At 39.5% G+C, this 19,279-nt stretch overlaps 1 protein-coding gene across 2 annotated transcripts in view; it reads right to left on the reverse strand.

Moving 5' to 3' along the window:
* Positions 1–5,253: 5,253 nt before the first annotated feature.
* The window catches only part of C9 (complement C9), a 196,807-nt gene continuing 182,781 nt past the window's right edge, over positions 5,254–19,279 (reverse strand). For both annotated transcript variants that reach the window (XM_069221359.1, XM_069221361.1), the window contains one exon: positions 5,254–5,652. The gene's annotated coding sequence lies outside the window, so the exon portion shown is untranslated. The remainder of the gene's footprint in view (positions 5,653–19,279) is intronic.

Raw genomic sequence — 19,279 nt, forward strand, 5'->3', positions numbered from 1 at the left:
TTCTATCGCTTGCTAACAGAATATGTTGAGACTATGGATGCGAAAGATTGTTATGTATGTACACAGATACCGACATTAGTAAAGGAAGGGGTGACTTATCACCACATGCCTCTTACATACGGGATTACATGTAGTATAGTAATGTCTAGATTTTATGGTCAAACTAACATACAGTATTTTTACTCAAATTATGATGTTACCTTTGCATATGTTCCTATAATAGCGCAGCTAAGCCAGATTGCTAAAGATTGGGATGCTAAAATAATGAGGGAATTTTTCGAGCCAATGCAACCGTTTGAAACGGCTCACGCTCATAGGGAAAACCTTACCTGCTCGCTCTCTGCAGTAGAAATAAGCTTTTTAGATCGCACAGATGATAGAAGGGCACAAATGAAGGCGAAATTAGAAAAAGAGCTACATAAGAGGACTTCAGTAGACAATTATGATTTTGCCGCAATAAAGACACAAGGGAGAATAGCTTTAGATGATTGGCATGTAGGGAAATTTTGTATATATCGAGGTGAATCTTATTATGATAACATTTTTGTAGGAGCGAGTGAGTGTAAACATACGTTTATCTTTAAGGCCAAATGGACATTCATGATGAACGGACTTGACCCTGTCATTCCAGGTGTATATTACATTTGTGGGTATAATGCCTATTATCGTCTTCCAAAGGGATGGTGGGGGAGATGTTATTTGGGTATAGTGTTCCCAAAGGTTTATCAACTGGATGACCTATCGATGATTCAAAAGACATCTGGATCCCATCGTATCCAGAAAAGAGAGACCGCAGCTGCTGTGGTAGGAGATATATTTGGAGCCATGATTCCTTCACTGGGAGTCGTGTTGAATTCCATCAAAATAAGAAAATTGTCTACTATAGTGGATAACATGTTGACAAAGTTTTCAGGTGCTATAATCCTGATAGATGCTGAACTTGCAGCGGAAAGAGCTATGACTCTTCAAAACAGGCTTGCCTTAGACATTCTTTTAGCAAAGGATGGCGGCGTTTGCAAAATGCTTGGTGCACGACACTGTTGTACGTATATTCCAGACAATAGTGTGAAAATTAAAACTATGCTTGCTAATCTAACAAAAGAGAGTGCAGATTTGAAGGAACTGAAAGAACCAGGAGTGTGGGAGAAGGTTGGAAAGGGAATTGCTTCAGTGGGAAGTTGGCTTGGGGGAATTTGGAATGGAATATTGCTAAAAATAATACAGGGAATTCTAATAGTTCTAATTTGCATTTTTGGAATTTGGGGAATAAAAAGGGGAATAATAATGATTATGGAAAGAATTAAAAGACGGAAGGAAGAGAAAATGATGAAAAGAATGGCAGAAGAATACAAAGCGAAAACTAGGGGAATTAAAAGGAAAAGAGAACTGACAGAATTTTAATGGAATAAAATTTGTGGGAATAGTTTGTGTGATGACAAGTAGTCATCAGAGGAGGGATTGATGAAGCAGAAAATGAAGGTTTTCATTTATTAGCGTTTAAACGTAGTGCTGCAATAATCATGTGTGACTTTAACCAAACTAATAAAGATTGTACGGGGACAAAATGTGCCCTCAGAGTAGTTTGCCAACATTTATAAGCATGCTTTATATAACGTGGTGTATTAGAATTGCACTAATCCGACATAATCATAAACGTGTGCTACGATTTGCTTGTTTGAAATGTTTTAGCTTAGCATAACTTTAGCGGAGGCTTCGGCCTAGTTGCCTGGTCTCACGGTTTAGATGCTCGTATTTTTCCAATGTGCTAATAAACGTGTATTTTTGCTTGAAGCTGTACTTTTCCACTGAGATCGTTCACATGCTTATCTTAAGGTTTCGTGCCAGCCTGGCATATTTCTCTTCTTACTCCAAGGTCAATCTGCAGGTGCGGACAATGGAAGCTCTGAAAGTGAGTTAATTGGTATAAAATGTTGCAACTTGTGTACTCGTCTCCAAGGATAATGTATGCTTAAGTAAAAGCTTGAGAACTGTTGTTTTTGATTGGACAATTTGAAGTCAACCTATGAACCCTCCAATGGAAGACCCTACTGGATTTGAACTGTTGTCTATTTAAACCAGGTGCACGAGAAGAAAGTAGCCATTGCAGCCATTATTGGACATCCCGCCATTTTGTAGACTTTGCAGCTATTATGGCCCACTTTGCTGCGACGCCATTTTGAAAGAGACTTTGAAGCTTTCTCTAATCGGGAGAAAGAGACTTTAAATGATTCTTGCCCTAGAGACTTTAACTTTAATCCCTTGCATGAAGTAGTAGTTTTATCTTGCCGCCGTGAGGCAATTGCCCCGTCCACCTTGCCCCTTTGCCCCGTCCCATGCTGATCGAGAAACGTTACCTGTGAGACGAAGACTTCCTTGTATGCTGATCGTAATTGGTAAATATGAAAGGAAATTGTAAAATTGCATTGTGTTTCTTTTAGGTAACCAACTGCTGATTTTGATAAGATCCCTAGCTAGGAGTTTTCTAAATTAATGTTGCTAAATTGTTTTTGCATGAAGTCCCACATGCCGATGCTAATTTGTGGTTAGATGAGGATTCCTTTTGTTGCACGATGCAATTTGAGACCTTGTTATGCTGACTAAATGTATGCAATTAGTTCATTACAGATTATAGTATTGGTGATTTGCATTGCTATTATCGAATGCCTTGTTATTCAAATGCTACATAGATTGCACCTGTTTCGCCAATATGGACAGCTATTAATGTTCATTTATGTTTATCATTTGGTGTTGAGACACATCTATATTGTGCTAGCTTTGTTAATATAGGGAAATAAATTCACTAACTTTGAATAAACTGGTGTGGTTATTCCTGACTGAAAGGTCAGGGCTCGTCGAAATGTATTCTGGATTAATTGTTAAGTGTTATGTTGATCAAGGTATTGCTTATGTTCGTTATTGATTATTGATTTAATGAAATTGACTGATTAAGGGTGCCGAGGGTCCCACTTAGCCAAAAGATTCATCGGCCTAAAGAGCGTCCAAATACAGGTAAACTATTAGTACGGAACGCTCTATCAACAGTGAGGCTAGAAAGTATGAAATCAAGCACACCAACTCTCAATGGTACCGGGATAGCACTGTACCTGTGCTTAAAACCTGTTACACTATCCTCACACTGAGTTAAGGGGGACGTGGGAGCAGAAGCACCCTCTCAGTGGATTAGTACCTTTATATTGTCATTTCTTTTCTAAAAAGATAAACACTGGGTTATACACCTAGTTATTATGCTGTTGGGTGAATTGTTGAGTTCTCTTCTTGATGCAACACCACACTACCTCTCTGAGAAACCTGCAAATGCTTGTGATCGCTATGTCTGAGAGTCAAACGCTGAAGGGGTTGCACTTGACCCGGTTTGCAGAACTATAGTAGGATGGGACCTGGAACGTCAGAGGCAAACATCCCCAGCACTCACTGCGATGGCCCAGCAGCCCTGCTTGCCCAATGGCCACCTGAGTGGTGAATGGTGTCTTATAACACTATTTCATGGTACTTACTAATAACTAATTGTATTATTCACCAAGTGTTGTGCATTGGGTTGACTTTGCTTTGCTATGCTTTAAACGTATGAGCTAAAGACTCCACATGTTTCTGAGCAGGAGAAACTTACCCTATTCAGCTATTGTGATGGCCTTCAGTCACCACATTTCTATCGTTGAAAACAGAAAACTGAAAATGTTTCTTTTTTAAATCTCTTTTAGAGCAACAGTCTTGTTGAGCTAACAGTTTTGGGATCTATTTTAGCTTGGCAGGGTGATGCCGGCCACTTCGGTCCAACAATGTCATGCCACCCACATCCCTGCTGGCAATTAGTAGACCAAGGCACAAAACCTTCACTTAGATTGCAGGATTCCCTTCTAAACCACCAGACCACCTAATAATGGCCAAGTTAGAACTGGCTAGTGGTGTTTACTTATAATTCTAGCATGGCATAGCAGAGAGATGTTGGTGAGGGTTTGTGGCTGTCAGCTTAGCTTAGAGCTGGCGGAAGTCTTCTGTACCACCCATTCCATAGCTTAGACAATTTGTGGGGAATTGAACAGGCTAAGGGAGTGAAAACTGGCACCTGTCACCCTTGCTGCCCCAAGGACCATGGTACACCCTGATTTACTTTTCTTGGGATGTGAAAACACCCCTGACAAGAGTGCATAACAGAATTCCCTTTTTTGGGCATGTGTGGTAAATATGAGGGTATCTGATGGATTTCCTTCCTAAAAGTTGTTGTGTGGTCAGTGATTAATTTGAGTCGATGGTTTTCAGTGTGGGGCACCAGCACTTCTTTTTGAGGGTTGGCACTTATTTTTCTGCCTCAAGCATTTACTGCGAGCAAAAGACACATATGGGAAAGACGGAGGAAAAGAAAATTGACAAAGCTTCACAAAGGGAGAAAGCAGAAAGCTGCAAGAGTGAGCTGAAGGGGCAGGGAGTGGCTGTAAATGGATTAAAAAGCTCCAAGATGGCCTCAGGATGATGCTGCCTCAGTATTATGTGCTCGCACATTTAATTGCAGCAGCTGCATGTTTCAGAGGAGAGCTTTGGGCACCGGCACATTTTCATTTACAAATTAAGCACTGATTGTGGTTAACAATCCTAGGGATTAGCATGGTCCACTGGGCCCTTGGATAACACCAGGACTCTCCTAAGTGACAGTGTGAGGGGAAATCCTACATATTCCTCTGGCTCTGATGATTATTTGCAGTTACAAATGCAGCCTGAAGACCTCGAGCACCATCAAGTACAACAGGGGAATCTGTTACATTGCATGATAGTATCCAAAACCACCACCATTCTCCAGTGGTGTAACAAAACTTGATGGCCCCTCGGTAAAGTATATGGAGGGGCCCCCCTCTGAACTCACTCAGGAGCTTGCAGGCTAGGGTACTGTGCTGAGGGGGCCCCCTGAAGCTCAGGGGCTCCCCGCACTGCAGGGGCCTTTGTTACTCCACTGCTACTCTCCTGTCATTGGCTTGGCTGCTCCTGTAATTGAAGGCAGTACTGCCAATGATAGATGGCAGCCTGTCAGGTGGGTGGTGTTGATTAATGCTGGTAGAATAAAGGTGTCTCCAACCAGACATAATATGTGTTTACTATCAGATGGTTCGCCTGATGGCTTTGATCAGAGGAGAAAGGTATGGAAATAGCGCATTTGTGTATGCCTTAATTCATGTAACACATATGTAAATAATTAAAAGTTACTTAACTAAATAATAATTAGAAAATGCATAAGAAGAGATCTTATTTTCCAAATTTTTATTTCCATTTAGAAAGTCTGTACCAAACACATGTTGATGTTTAGACACCTCACAATATAGTTAACATAAGTCTTTGTTTGTAAGATTGGATACCAAGCCAACACAAAAACTAGATTTTATAGTTGTTGACAGTGGTAGACATAGAATCAAAAAATATTTTAACCAAAATGTATGTTCATTTTTTATATTCCTAGACCTGAAGATCTCGGTGTTTAGTTTCTCGTGAATTCCATTTTGGCCTCGAGTGGTCATCAATTTATCTTCTTATTCTTGCCATGATTAGTAAAGTGATATCAAAAACACAACTATCAATGTACTCAAGTAACAGTGTTAGACAATATTTCTTGGACGTGCAGCTGATGGCATGTTTTCCAACAAGTACCTGCCAAAACAAAGAGCAAAAATAAAATATTATAGCTGATTGGTGAGCACATGAATAATTGGCCCTAATACACCGCCACACTATGACACATTGAGTAAAACTAAAGAATAACATAAGGAATGAATACAGCAAGGAACACCGAACCCTATAGGATGCAAAAATAATGATTTGATACACTGCAAAAAATGTATAGTAGGACTTATCTTTATGTAACTCCCAATGAAAACTCTAGTTCTAAACATAATCCTAAATCTAACCCACGACCTTAATACTGACCCTAAACCTAACCCCATCCCTAACATCCCTAACATTAGCCCCAACTCTAACCTTGAATCGTGCTCTAGTGCAGATTCAGAATTATCTTTATTGTTTCAGCGATTCGCCCCACAATTTGCAATACACAATTCAAATTAAACACTTAAAACAATTCCATTCCCCTAAAAAGTACAGTGTAAATAGCCAATTAAAGTGCTAACATTTGTGCAAATTTGTAGTTTCATGTATGTCCATGACATTATCCATTAAAATAATTAAAATATAATAACTAAGCTTTGTGAATCATCCCTTACACAGTGCAATCACAATAAAACAAAACAGAATAAAACAAGTAATATATACGTTCACTGTTTCGACAAGCACAGCTTTAATCAGTAAACACATTACAGGGGGAATACTGACCGAAGCATATCCAATGTACAGAATTGGTCTATAAAGCGCAAGTACTTATGCAATTTAAAAATCACAAAATATACATCCTGTCTAAACCAATTTTTCATGAATGAATTAATTAATTAATGCATCTATTATTCAGAAAAATATGCCGCCTAATAATTAGTCAGTTTCAGTACTCAGCTGATGATCATAGGTATCCCGTACATCTCTGACTAGTGGCCATGCTGCCCATAAATAGGAAGCTACAGAGTTAAAAGTTACTTCATCATCTGACCTATAGCAGAAAAATAGTGCTATCCTAGCCATCCTAGCTGCACGTATCCTATAGGACCTAAACAGGGGCAGAAACCATTTTTACGTGCACTGACAAACTTGGCGCAGAAGAGCAGATGGTGCAGTATGTTATCCTTCCCTCCAAACAGTCACAGAATTTGCATCCCTTTGTGAGCATGGCATACCCTCAGAGTTATTCTCTGGTAGGAAAAATCTGAACTCTAAATTTAGGCCTGAATTTAAGAAAAGTGGTGCTGCCTCCAATGCAGCGCCACTTTTCTTGCGCCCCTTAGCCCCACCACTGCCACCATGTGAGCGCCATATATAATATATGGCACACCATGGCGCACGGTAGGGGCAATAGCCTCAACATTTTTTATGCAATTGATGTACTGTGCGTGATTAGCGCCAACATTTTGGTGCTAATCCTGCAGAGTACATAGAGGCCCATTGAAAACAATGGTATTCCTCCTTTTAATGCCTGCTCTGTGCAGGTGTTAAAAATAGGCGCTAAAAATCTAAAACATTCCACTGCACCATTTATGTGATCCTCCTAATGGGGAAACGCCCACTTGCATACATTATGCCTGGCGCAGGCATAATGTGGCGCAAGGGGTTACAAAGTAGCGCAATGCATGCATTGCGCCACTTTGTAAATATTGCACAGCAAATTTGGCCTCGTTGGGCCACATTAGCATCATTAAAAATTATGCTGATGTGGCGCTAGGCCCTCTTAAATCTGGGCCTTAATATTTAAAGTTTGTTTCTGTTCAGGATGAATCTGATCCAAATAAAATGTATACCTCAAACCCATTTTACAATCAAGTAATCAGCCAATATCGTGCCTCGTGTTATGATGGCAGACTCTGGTTCCCACTGAAATATCTGATTGTGTTCCTTCACAATTTCCAATGTAGCACATCCTACCTTACCTGGATCAGTACATAAAAACACCAGTTGGAAGCCAGTTAGAAAGCTGCTATACGTCCACCAGTCAATTCTTTACTCCTATCCTATCACAGCTTTCCACGTCCCCCAGTTGTAGGTATGTAAGCTTTTGCATTTCTGACCAGCCGATTCCATTATAACAAAAGCTTGATTTCACCCAGGCCTGAAATGTGTGTGAGATTAAATATTCCATAGTCAGCCAACAGCGAAGTGTCTAGTCTCAACCTTAACAGGGCCCTTAGAAAGGTATTTTCAACTATTTGCAGCATATGTAGGTTTCCATAACCCCAGAGCACAGCCCTATAGAGCTTGACAGCAAAGGCTTTCTGTTTGCAAATTTGAAGTATGGTGCTGAAATATTAGAATCCGCTTTTTGTTTAAATTGTAGTACAGCCCCGATGTCTGTGATAGAATAGTACTTCGATATATGCTCCTTCCAACTTAGCTATACACTGAGCCGTCTGCCCAAGTAATCATAACACCTCTCATTCTCAATTGGCTCATCATTCACAATTAACTTCCTCATTACGCTGGAGGACGATTTAAATGACAAAATGTTAGAAATTGGGTTTTTGGTTGGCATCAGGTTGCCCTCTGTCCAAGCAAGAACCCTCACTCTAGTCAGGGTAAATCACACACAATCCAAAATCAGCCTGTGCTCACCCTCCGGTAGCTTGGCACGAGCAGTCAGGCTTAACTTAGAAGGCAATGTGTAAAGCATTTGTGCAATAAATCATACAACACCATAGCATAACACCCCAAAAATACACCACACAGTATTTAGAAAAATATATAATATTTATCTGGGTATCTTCAGGTCAAAATGATCAAAGTTGCAATACGAATTTGTAAAGATATCACTGAAAAGTGATATAAAGTGTCTTAAGTCTTTAGAATATTAACAAAGTCTCTTTCAAGCACAAGTACCTGGTTTAGCGTGGAAAAATCTCCTCAGAGGGCCACAAGAGAAGAGGTGCGCGGAAAAAGGGTGTGTGTGTCGATTTCTCCCCAGCACACACGGACTTGCGTCGTTATTTTCCACGCGGGGAGGCCGGTGTCGTTTTCCGGCGCGCGGACTGTCTCTTTCTGTGGATCGCGGGGATTACCAGATGTCCCGGGTCTGTGTGTGGATTTTCCTGCTTGTTCTCCGGCTGCGCGTCGGTCTGCGGGGCTGCGCGTCGAAATTACGATCTCACGGCAGGCGTCGCGTCGATTTCTCCTCTGGATGTCGATCTGCGGGGCTGCGCGTTGAAATTACGATCTCACGGCAGGCGTTGCGTCGATTTCTCCTCCGGATGTCGATCTGCGGGGCTGCGCGTTGAAATTACGATCTCACGGCAGGCGTCGCGTCGATTTCTCCTCTAGAGGTCGGGCGGCGTTGTCCTTGCGAGGCCGTGCGTCGGATTTTCCATCGCCCCAAGAGCGTCGTGTCGGTCAGCGTCGGTGTGCGGCGTTTTTCTCGCCGCCGAACAAGCTGTGCGTCGAAATTTTCGGCGCACGGAGCGTCCAAGTAAAAGAGAGAAGTCTTTTTGGCCCTGAGACTTCAAGGAACAGGAGGCAAGCTCTATCCAAGCCCTTGGAGAGCACTTTCACAGCCAGACAAGAGTTCAGCAAGGCAGCAGGGCAACAGCAAGGCAGCAGTCCTTTGTAGAAAGCAGACAGTTGAGTCCTTTGAGCAGCCAGGCAGTTCTTCTTGGCAGGATGTAGTTTCTGGTTCAGGTTTCTTCTCCAGCAAGTGTCTGATGAGGTAGGGCAGAGGCCCTGTTTTATACTAAGTTGTGCCTTTGAAGTGGGGGTGACTTCAAAGAGTCTCTAAGAAATGCACCAAGCCCTCTTTCAGTTCAATCCTGTCTGCCAGAGTCCCAGTAGGGGGTGTGGCAGTCCTTTGTGTGAGGGCAGGCCCTCCACCCTCCCAGCCCAGGAAGACCTATTCAAAATGCAGATGTATGCAAGTGAGGCTGAGTACCCTGTGTTTGGGGTGTGTCTGAGTGAATGCACAAGGAGCTGTCAACTAAACCTAGCCAGACGTGGATTGAAGGGCACAACAAGATTTTAGTGCAAAGAAATGCTCACTTTCTAAAAGTGGCATTTCTAGAATAGTAATATTAAATCCGACTTCACCAGTCAGCAGGATTTTACATTACCATTCTGGCCATACTAAATATGACCTTCCTGCTCCTTTCAGATCAGCAGCTGCCACTTCAACAATGTATGAGAGCAGCCCCAATGTTAGCCTATGAAGGGAGCAGGCCTCACAGTAGTGTGAAAACGAATTTAGGAGTTTTACACTACCAGGACATATAACCACATAAGTACATGTCCTGCCTTTTACCCACACAGCACCCTGCTCTAGGGGTTACCTAGGGCACACATTAGGGGTGACTTATGTATAGAAAAAGGGGAGTTCTAGGCTTGGCAAATACCTTTAAATGCCAAGTCGAAGTGGCAGTGAAACTGCGCACACAGGCCTTGCAATGGCAGGCCTGAGACAAGGTTAAGGGGCTACTGAGGTGGGTGGCACAACCAGTGCTGCAGGCCCACTAGTAGCATTTAATCTACCTGCCCTAGGCACATGTAGTGCACTCTACCAGGGACTTACAAGTAAATTAAATAGTCAATCATGGATAAACCAATCAGTAGTACAAGTTACACAGAGAGCATATGCACTTTAGCACTGGTTAGCAGTGGTAAAGTGCCCAGAGGTCAAAAGCCAACAACAACAGGTCAGAAAAAATAGGAGGAAGGAGGCAAAAAGTTTGGGGATGTCCCCGTCAAAAAGCCAGGTCCAACACAAAACCTTTGTCTTTTTTACATAGTTCATAAGTCATAATTTATATATTGCATTTTCTGTTTGTGCCAATAAAACTGCATCGTTAGCAAACATTGGACTGGATATTATAGGAACAACAAGCCGGTATCCATAATCAAGCAAAAATAATGTATCTTTAAAGTGGTGTTTTTTGTCTTCATTACCCAAAATACATAGTTGTTGTTATCACTCTTTTACATTTTTTCCCAATAATGTGTTTTGCCATTTTATTTTCTTCATTATCATAGAATGCCACTGTTATATATTTTAAGAAAAGGCAGAGTTGGAGTCAGTCAGTCAGACAAAACTTTATTCAGCTGCGGCCACAAAAACACAACAAATATCATACAATACATTAACATTTCTACGTTAAAAAACAACTGTCAATTAAAAAGCAATACAATTCATTATACATGCACATTTTCAAAAAATCCACAAATATAAGATAGGTAAATATATACCATAAGGTGGATAGCTAAGATTCATATCTTTTCCTCATATAAAAGGCTGATCGTATATAATTTAAAATGGCATAGCAAATTTTAGGGGTTTCTCAACATGCAAGAACATTAACCTTTCATTGTGACACCTCAAACCTGTGTTGCGCAGAACAGAAACTAAGAAAGAATGTCTAGGTTCACAGTACATGGTACAAAACAGCATAAAGTAACTTGTGCATTGGGAAGCAGCATTGTCACACACACAAGGTGGAAGAACCCGATGCCATGACTCTGAAAAGAGAAAAGCTAATTTACGGTGCAGCGTACCCATTCTCATAAGAGTTAGCCACTGGTGATGAGTGGGTTTGACAATCCAACCTAGGTAAGGCTCGGTACCACATTTTGTTGATACTACTTCATATTTAGCAAATTATTCCTTTGCCTACGCCGTTTCAATATGAATATTCCTACAGTGTGCCAAATAGCGTTCTTTGATGCACAGCTTGTATTCAAGTACAATAATGCATGGGGTTTCAAATAACTAGGTTAAACCTCATTTGTGAACTGAGTCTTTCAAATAAGAAAACCACAATATGCATTCGGACCTATCTAATGACAGACAGTGGGTAATATATGTTCTGGTTTAACCGGCTTCCGATGTGCCCCAGATTTTAATGCAAAGCGAGAAAGGTGTCATGCAGCTCAGGTCTTCAAAGAATGTTAACCCTAGTTCTTCAAGACATATTAGGGTGGCGCTGCCTCCCTATACAGTCGGCAGTCTTTTTAGTACAATGATTATCTGCTCTTTGAAGAATGTCAACATTGTTATAAACCACAGACCAGGACCATATGTTCCCACTGCTATACACTTACTGCTATAAAGACTCAACATCTTTGCTACTGGCTTATATTTTAACTTTTTGGCAAATCTAAAAATAGCCTCGATGTTCCTGTTCGGAGACTGAAGTCTGGAAGTTAAAAGTGAAGACCAACCAGAAGGGTTTGAGTTAAAAGAATCCCTAAATAATTAGAACTCTTCACCTTTGCTAGATTACCCTCCCTCATGCTAAGCTGCTTGGACTTTGTACTAGGACAACTGCAGGTCAGAATATATGATTTAGGATAATTTACATTAAGGTCTAAATCATTCATATATACTAAAAACAAGTCCATCAGGGTCTGAAGGTCATTTGTTGTGTGGATAATGAGCACCTCATCTGCATACAATAAGATGGGGATATGCTTATCCCCCGATACGGGGGACATCCTTCCCATTTTTGTTCAAGTAGTCATTAATCCCATTTATGTAAAGCATTTCGAGGAAGGGTTCCAAAATACACCTCTGCCTAACTCCCCACAAGGAACGGATTTAGGGCGAGCATTCTCCTGAAGAACCATACCGAACCATAACTGTAAAGTCTTGATGGAGCAGCCTAATAAGTGTTAAAAGTTCAAACTCCACCCCCATATTTGCCATTTGATCCCATAGCCTGGAGAAGTTGACCAGCTCAGAAAGCACTTAACAAATCAATGAAAGCGAAGTGCACAGAGCTCTTTTGTGCTTTGACATATTTGCCCACAATTAGGTAGAGGTTTAAGCATTGTTTAATAGTCCCTATACCAGTCCTAAACCCAAGCTGGACATCTGTCAGAACATTGTTCGACAAGGCCTACTTTTTGAAGTGGGACAGTAAAACTCGTCCAAGTACTTTGGGGCTAGAGCTATTTTGGGAAATGGGTTAGTAACAATTTGGCTCAGACTAGTCCCCCTTTTAAATATCGGGGCTATAGTGACAGATACCCAGGAATCTGGGATAGCTCCCAGTACAACTGATTTAAAAACATTAGTAAGTAGAGGAGCCCGCATGTGGGTTTTAAGTTTAAAGATGTCAGCTGGGACTCTGTCTGGGGTGCATTTATTTATTGCTGCAATTGCCTTCTGAACTTTGATCGAATTTTGAAGTTCACGAGGTTCAATGGCCAGGTAGAAACTAATCCCATCTGTCGTGTACGTTTCTTCATGGGTGAAAATGTCTGTAAAATGGGGCACCCAGGCATCTACTGGTAATAGACTATCAATACTGAGTGTGTCTGATTCCTTCAAAAAAGGACAGTTTACCACCTCACAGAATTTGGAACTATCCTTAAGTCTTCCTGCCATTTACAGATCTTCCCATGCCTTTGCTCTAATTTCCACTTTTTTTTACTTCCAGGATCTGCTTATATTCCTTCCTGGCATTCTTGACATCGCAGGCAACACCAAAGATTGATCTTCAATACCCACAATCAATTTCCTATGAGCAACTGAACAGGCTGTGTTAAAACAACGGCATGGTAATTTTTTCAACTGCTAGGTACCACAAATTCATTTAAAAAGTGAGATAGTTCAGAAGATAAAAGTATGTGGTCTATTGTCCTCCCAGTGTGGCCTCCTGTAAAAGTTGGAACACAGGACCTTTGGGAGCCACAAGTATCAACTATAAAAAACAAGTTGCATTTGAGCAGTAATTTATTCAAGGCCTCACCATAGACTGCATTGGCAAAATGTGTGACATTATTACATTGGTCATGCTAAAACCACAAACCTGATTATCCGAACACATGCAAGAAGCAATATTAAAATCAATGACACATATAATACAGACACCCTGCATGCAACGCAGACACCCTTGCACCTTGGTGCAAGTTTGCCTGCATTGGTGCTAGGCAACCAATTGCGAGCCAGCACAGGAGGAAGGAACAGGAATGCATTGTATTGCATAAATACGGTGCATTCCTGCTCTTTCACATTGGCGTAGGGAAGCGCAGCAAGAAGACTCACGACACTGCCCTATGCCAACTCTCCATAAAAAAACCCTGTATGTTTGAATGTATTTGGACCAGATCATTTACATCATCACTAGATGTAAAGAGGCAGCGTTTCTGGAGTCTTTCCCCAATCTATATGTAGTGGATACCACCAATAATGTAACTACGAACACTCACAAACTTCTCTGTTCCATGGATTAGGATACATTTCTCTGAACGAAATATTAGTTGTCTGTAACTTTTCAGCAAATTGAGTAAAATGTTTTTTGTGCTATATTAGGGAATGCCTGAGTTTAAACTTAAGGAGTAAAAACTCATGATATTTGTAAGAGGTAGCCCGGTGGTTTGTACTTTGTCCATAGAACTCCATCTACTTTTGAATGATTTGACACGCGAGGGCAGAGATTAGTTTTATCCTGCTTATTTGGTATCTCTCATTACTGAGTCTCAAATGTCATCTGGCCTATTTGAGAAGCTGCCTTTACAATTTGGTACATTGTGGGCTGTCTTAGAGCACACCATTGCGAGGGTATGGAAGGAAGACAATACTGCCCACATGTACTTCACACCCATTGACATCAGTGCAGCAGGTTTATTTCAGGGATGTCAACAGAATGTAAAGTAAGGTCTTTGTGATTTGCTCCAGTTTGCTCAATTGTCCATCACTTATCTGCCCTATAAACAATAATGGAGAGAAAAAAGAATGCAGGATTCAAAGGTAACACAGGATCACACATGCACATGGTGACCCACACAATGGATGTAAAATTTTGTTAGATCTCTATTATCCATGAATGGAGGACCTTTGTGCTGCCCCACAGTCTCCTCATTGAGGTGCCTTTTCTATGTTGGGTGAAGCTGCAGTGGCATCTTTAGGTGGCTAACTCACCTCCAAATGCACTATTGACAATCAATTAAATTGTCACTGTATATTACGTGGACAACAAGGTACCTTTTTAACTGTGCTGTTTCAATGCACAAAGACCTGGTAAATCTCATTACAGCCCTTCTAGGAGACTTACCAGGTACCCAAAACCATTTTAATTAAATGGGCACAGATTGATTTTTAAGTCACCCCATAGGTGAGGTGATTTGCCTCTAGATCCTCCAGATTGCTATGCATTTTAGGTGTGCCATCTTTGCTACTCAAGCATGCTGTCTCAAAAGGTCATTAATGTCCAAGGTGACCGCCCACAACCCCATGAACTTGAAGGAGAAAAACAAAGCAGAAGTTGGCACAAAAATGTGATAGCAGGTAAAAAAGAAAATGAGCAAGAGGCTAGGAAAACAACTAGTAGTGAAGGAAAATAAAAAATAAAAATGTGAACTAGAAATATGGAAAGACACAAGACGGAGAAAAAGAAGAATGAAAAAAGATATGAAGAAAAATAAAATACAAGGCAAAGTAAAGGGGAAAGGCATAAATAAACATTATGAAACAGAGAGAATTTGCATAGAGGACATTGATAGGGTCAGAAAGATAGGAGAGACTGATTATGAGAAAGATGGCAGAAAAGGAGAAAGCACCAACAGGAGACTGAGAGAGGGAACCCTAGAGAGGGAGAAGGAGAGAGTGAAATCCAGCTATTCAGTACAAGGTGTACAAGGGGTGTTTGGACAGAATATTGAGTTGTATATATTGTGAGACACAAATATTGGAAAACAATATTGTGGCACAATAATATTGTGATGCAAAAATATAATTGTAAATAATATTATTTTTTAGGTAAGTAATATCGTTTTTATAAATATTGTTTTTTAAATACCGTTCTCAGTAATATGGCAAATATTTTATTTTATTATTTTAATGTGGTTTAGTTCATATATTATTCTTTTGTTAGCATTGTTTGTGTAATTGTTATTAATACTTTTAAATTTAGTTGTGATGTTAAGTGATTTAGAATTTTGAATTTCCTTGTTAATAGTAATTTATAGTGATGTAGCGGGTTGTTGGGTTTGTTGGGGGATAAAGTGGGAAGTTAATTAAGCAAATCCGAATTATTCATTAATTAATCATTTTGAATTAATTATATGATTGGTATTAATTATGTAAATGATGTAATACTGATTTATTTTAGTTATAATCTAGGTGCCGGTTGCTAGGTTTGTAGGGGTTTTGGGTGGGAAGGTAATGAAGTAATAATGAATTAACAATTACATATTATACTTCATTATTAAGTATGTAAATTGTACAGTAATTATATTTTTGTTATGTTTTTGGTCCAAGGTTTAATTAAGTGATTATGAACAGTTAATTATTCATTGTTCATTAATTATTTAATTGTTTATCACTTACATACATTGTACTATACTTATTTAAATTTTATTTGTGGAATGCTAGGTTTGAAGAGGTCTAGGGTGGATAGTTAATTAAGTAATAGCTAACAATTATCTATTAAGTGTTAACTATTTATGTAATTTATTTCAAATAGGTAAGTTATAGAATCATTTTTTTTAGTTTTATTTTATGTGCAGACTGCCACGTTTATAGGCATATATGGTAGTAAGTTAATTAATAATTGATTAACAATTATTTATTAATTAATAATTGTTTATAGTAATTATGTAAATTGATTACATTTTACCCCTCCAAAGCCCAATACTTTCCCTATTGTTGCACTGACTGGAGTGGGAATAGTAAACCTCACCCCTCTGAAACCCAACGCTTTTCCTACTGTTGCAGAGACTGGTACATTTTACCACTCCAAAGTCCAACACTTTTTCTACTATTGTTCAGTTTGCAGTGTCAATAGTAAATTTTACCCCTCTAACGTCAAGCACTTTCCCTACTTTTGTGTTGTTTGGAGTGGAAGTAGTAAATTTAACCCCTCCAAAGTCCACAACTTTCTCTATTGTTGTGAAGATTGGAGTGGGAATAGCAAATTTCAACCCTCCAAGGTCCAACAATTTCCCTACTGTTGTGTAGGTGGAATAGGAATAGTATATCTACCTCCTCCGAAGTCCAACACTTCCCTTATTATTGTGGTGACTGGGGAAGGAGTAGTAAATCTAACCCCTACGAAGTCCAAAACTTTTCCTACTCTTGCATAAACAAGATTGGGAATAGTATATTTAATATTTTTGGACTCCAATAGTTTTCATAATATTTTTTAAATATATTTTAGAGCATTAATTGTTTATTTTTACATTTTAATTTACATATTTTTTTGAAATCTTAAAATGTAATTTTGTTTGTAAATGTGCTCTTTGGATTTTTCAAATGTTAATATTTTATTTACTGTTCACATTAATTGTTATATTTTTCTTATTCAATTGTTTATATTTTTTATTGCTTTATTGTGGATGTATGTTATATACATATACATGTGTTTATATAGAAGTGTATATGTATATAATGTAATATAATTTCTAAAATATATATATATATATATTGTGTATTTATATGAGTATATTTTTATGTATATCATTAGATATGAGTGGGATATGTTTAATTTGCATTATATTACATTTATATAGGGAAATATTTAATATGTACTATTTTAAACTATATTTGTATAAAACAAAATTGATATTTCTGTCTATTTTTGATGGCATTATTGTCAACAATATTTTTTTCCGATATTTTTGTACTTACTACCATAAGCATAGGAACACAATATTATAGTAAATAATATTTTTGACACAATATTTTTCTCAACTCCATTGTTTACCGTGGTATTGTGTCAATGATCCTGCACAAGGCAATAAGAAAGGTGAGTAAAGACATAACAGGATGAATGAAGATATGGAATGGGAAAGTTATATGACAGAGTAATTTGCAGGTATGAACCATCAAAAAAAGAGATAGGAGTGAATAAAAAACGTGACCCAGTAGAAGGCAAAATGGTTAATAAATAGAAAGAGTCAAAGAGGAAATTTTAAAGTGTCCACTGATAGAGAAAGACTGGAACAGGAACAAGGCGGAGTGAGGTAGAGGGAAGAGAACTGGTAAGAAGTTTAAGTGGGTGACAGAGAATCACTAAAAACTAAAAGTGGTAGAATTGGTGGATAGAGGCAAACTTTAAGAGAGATGGAAATAAATGAAATATGTGGATGTACAAACAAACACAAGAAACAAATGAAAGAGTAAAAACTGGCAGCATTAGAGGGCAAAGATTACAAGAGTGGTAAATATGAAGATTAACAGGAAATAGTATGAAATAGATGGAATAGAGGACAGATATGGAAGGAAGAGAGAAACTGGAGAGCAACGCAGGACAAAGTAGTAAAACTGGTAAAGGTAAATGTAATTATAATAGAAGAAGATGTGGAGATGAGGGGAAGTCTGAGTACAAGGGTGATGAGAAGACATCAACGAAGATGAGAGACTGAGGCAGAGATGTTGCTGAAAGTCAATGGTAGAAATTGTAAAGGAATAAAAGGTGGAATGGGAGGTTAAATGGTGAAACAATGAGAGGCAGAGATAGACAAGAGACAGACACTGGGTGGGGTGGACCAAGAAATGGATGTAATAGAACCTCTTACAAAATGTATTAGGACCAGATTTAGGAAATTCCGGCTTTGCGACTCGCAATTTGCCTGACACCATCTGTGAGTCGCAAGGGGGTCGCAAAGGCCCACCTCATTAATATTAATGAGGTGGGTCGCAATTTGCAACCCCCTTGTGAGTCGCACCACTCACAGGGATGGCGGCCTACTGGAGACAGCAGACCACCATGTCTGTGACTGCTTTTAAATAAAGCAGTTTTTTATTTGTAATGCAGCCCGTTTTCATTAAAGGAAAACGAGATGCATTAAAAACGAAAAAATGAAACGTGTCAGTTTCATTTTTTCAGATCAGGCAGTGGCACTGCCTGCTCTGAAAAAATGTTTTCAGGGCCATTCACAAAGGGGAAGGGGTCCCATGGGGACCCCTTCCCTTTTGCGAATGGGTTACCACCAGTGTGACACTGGTGGTAACAGCGAATTGCTTTGCAACCACGTTCGCAGTCACAAAGCAAGTCTGCATCACGATGTGACTCACAAATAGGAAGGGGAAAACCCCTTCCTATTTGCGACTCGCATTCCCATTTTATGAGTTGGTAACCAGGTTACCGACTGGCAAAAAGGAAATGGGCATTGCGATGTGGCTATTGCGCCTCGCAAACAGCGATTTTTGCTGTTTGCGAGGCGCAAAAGCCTTGCTACATCTGGCCCTTAGTTCTGTGAAAATGCACTTTGCACATAGGCAGCACTAATGGGCAGTAATACATTTTAGGGGCAAATATCTTTATCTGGTTCTGTTCAGGGACCCCAAGAACCTAACCAGAGACTGGTACTCTGTGAAGGTGTATGCATTGCATGTTGACCAGAATATTGTGGCTAGATTGACTGTTGTCTAGTCAATACAAAAGAACCTCGGTTTCAGTTTGAGAGCTTCCATTAGAATCTTAGAACACAACTACACTAGTTTTGGGCAAGATATGTGTCACCTCTCTGAAGAGATATGTTATGCTGGATTTAAATTGCACAATTAAACCCCTCTGAGGTGTAAATATTCTAGTTGAAACCCCACATATCTGTTTTGTTTGTGCATAAGCACAGTGTTTTCTTCTTTCATTCCATTAACCCATGCCTAGTGCATGACCTGCATTGTAGCAATGTAGAAACCCACATGCAGGGTGTGACTTATACAGTATGGCAAATCAGCTCATGCTACTATATGTAACTCATGGTA

The sequence above is a fragment of the Pleurodeles waltl genome, chromosome 1_1, assembly GCF_031143425.1.
Source record: "Pleurodeles waltl isolate 20211129_DDA chromosome 1_1, aPleWal1.hap1.20221129, whole genome shotgun sequence".
In the NCBI taxonomy this organism is placed as follows: Eukaryota; Metazoa; Chordata; class Amphibia; order Caudata; family Salamandridae; genus Pleurodeles; species Pleurodeles waltl.